Raw genomic sequence first — 2549 nt, 5'->3', positions numbered from 1 at the left:
TTTAAGATGGAGTCTTGCTCTGTCGCCCAGGCTGGAGTACAGTGGCACAATCTTGGCTCACCGCAACCTCTGCCTCCTGGGTTCAAGTGATTCTCCTGCTTCAGCCTCCTGAGTAGCTGGGATTACAGGGAGCCACCACCACGCCCAGCTAATTTTTGTATTTTTAGTAGAGACGGGTTTCACCATGTTTGCCAGGCTGGTCTCAAACTCCTGACCTCAAGTGTTCCGCCCTCCTCTGCTTCCCAAAGGGCTGGGATTACAGGCGTGAATCACCACACCCAGGCAGTAATTTTGTTGTTGTTGTTATTTTATTATTTTTTTTTTTTGACAAAGCTTTGCTCTTGTTGCCCAGGCTGGAGTGCAATGGCACGATCTCAGCTCACAGCAACCTCCACCTCCTGGGTTCAAGTGATTCTCCTGCCTCAGCCTCCTGAGTAGCTGGGATTATAGGCATGCACCACCATGCCTGGCTAATTTTGTATTTTTAGTAGAGACGGGGTTTCCTCCATGTTGGTCAGGCTGGTCTCGAACTCCTGACCTCAGGTGATCGGCCTGCCTTGGCCTCCCAAAATGCTGGGATTACAGGCGTGAGCCACTGAGCCTGGCCTAGTAATGTTTTTAATGAAACACTAATCTAGGTGTTGCTGCGAAGGTAATCTGTAGATGTGGTTAATGTCAGTTGAAGTTAAGTAAGGGAAACTATCTTCAGTAATGTGAATGGGCCTCATCCAACCAATTGAGAGTGTAGGAGAGAAAAAAACTTCTCAACTTCTTAGATTCAGTAGCTAAAGCCTATAAATTAAACTCACAAAGGATACTTTAATAGGAGAAAATCAAAAAACAAACAACAACAACAACAAAAAAATAGTTCATACTCACATGTGCAAGGTATACACAAATGTGAGAATTCTGTGATGAATAATTTAAAGGGCTGGCTAGAGTTTGGGGCTTATATGCCATCTTAATTGATGAAGGGGAAGGAGAGAAAGGCACCTGTGGGAAAACAAATGACAATTTTGGAAGATTAATGGGTTTTCAGGAGAACAAACAGGAGGTAAGAAAGCTTGTGATAATGGGCCAGGCATGATGGCTCACACCTGCAATCCCAGCGCTTTGGGAGGCCGAGGCGGGCTGCTCACCTCAGGTCAGGAGTTTGAGACCAGCCTGACCAACATGAAGAAACCCTGTCTCTACTAAAAATACAAAAAATGAGCTGGGTGTGGTAGCGCATGCCTGTAATCCCAGCTACTCAGAAGGCTGAAGCAGGAGAATCACTTGAACCCGGGAGGTGGAGGTTGTGGTGACACAAGATGGCACCATTGCACTCCAGCCTGGTCAACAGGAGCAAGACTCCCTCTCAAAAAAAAAAAATTAGCCAGGCGTGGTGGCAGGTGCCTGTAGTCTCAGCTACTCCAGAGACTGAGGCAGGAGAATCACTTGAACCCCAGAGGCGGGGATTGCAGTAAGCCGAGATCATGCCACCGTACTCCAGCCTGGGTGACAGAGTGAGACTCTGTTTCAAAAAAAGAGAAAGAAAGTTTGTGGTAATGTTTGCTTATACAGGTATAAGTGGTCTTTCCATCTGCTTCAGGGCTATAACTCCCCTGCAGAAGCAATTTGGGGTAGGTTTTATTCAATTTGGGTTAGGTTTCCTTCTGGGAGTAGATGTACCCTCAATAGGAATTGATGGCAGCCTTGTTTCCCAGAAGTTGTTGTTTTTAGTCAGATAAGTATAACTTAGAGAAGTCTTTTTTCCTGGTCTGTTGAATCTCAAATGTCTTCAGCTTAAAATAATCTTTATACCAACTCTGGGTTCTGAGTGAGTCCCCACAAAAGACTTTAAGAGTGGCCAGGCATGGTGGCTCACGCCTGTAATCCCAGCACTTTGGGAGGCTCAGGTGGATGGATAGCGTGAGGTCAGGTGTTGGAGACCACCCTGGCAAACACGATGAAACCCCAACTCTACTAAAAATACAAAAATTAACTGGGTGTGGTGGTGTGCGCCTGTAATCCCAGCTACTCTACTTGGGAGGCTGAGGCAGGAGAATTGCTTGAACTGGGAGGCGGAGGTTGCAGTGAGCTGAGATTGTGCCACTGCACTCCAGCCTGGGCCACAGAACAAGACTCTGTCTCAAAACAAACAAACAAACAAACAAACAAACATTAGCTAGGCGTGATGGCATGTGCCTGTAATCCCAGGTACTCAGGAGGCTGAGGCAGGAGAATTGCTTGGAGCAGGGAGGCAGAGGTTACAGTGAACTGTACTACATTGCACTCCTTCTCAAAAAGGAAAAAAAAAGACTTTAAGAGCAAAAACTGTGGTTTCCATTCTGCCTCAAGACTGCAGTGTTACTTCCTGCCCAAGTTCTAAGCTTGCAGCCTGCTGGCCTGCCCTACAAATCTCAGCTTGTTAGCCCCTACAATTGCTTAATCTATATGTAGTATACATATAGAACAAGAGTGTGTATATATATATTGGCTCTGTTTCTTTGAAAAACCCCGAAAGGCACACATCACAATACTCTTTTTTTTTTTTTTTTTTTTTTTTT

The sequence above is a fragment of the Cebus imitator genome, unplaced genomic scaffold (assembly GCF_001604975.1).
Source record: "Cebus imitator isolate Cc_AM_T3 unplaced genomic scaffold, Cebus_imitator-1.0 Scaffold76, whole genome shotgun sequence".
Classification (NCBI taxonomy): Eukaryota; Metazoa; Chordata; class Mammalia; order Primates; family Cebidae; genus Cebus; species Cebus imitator.
This window is presented reverse-complemented; position numbering follows the sequence as displayed.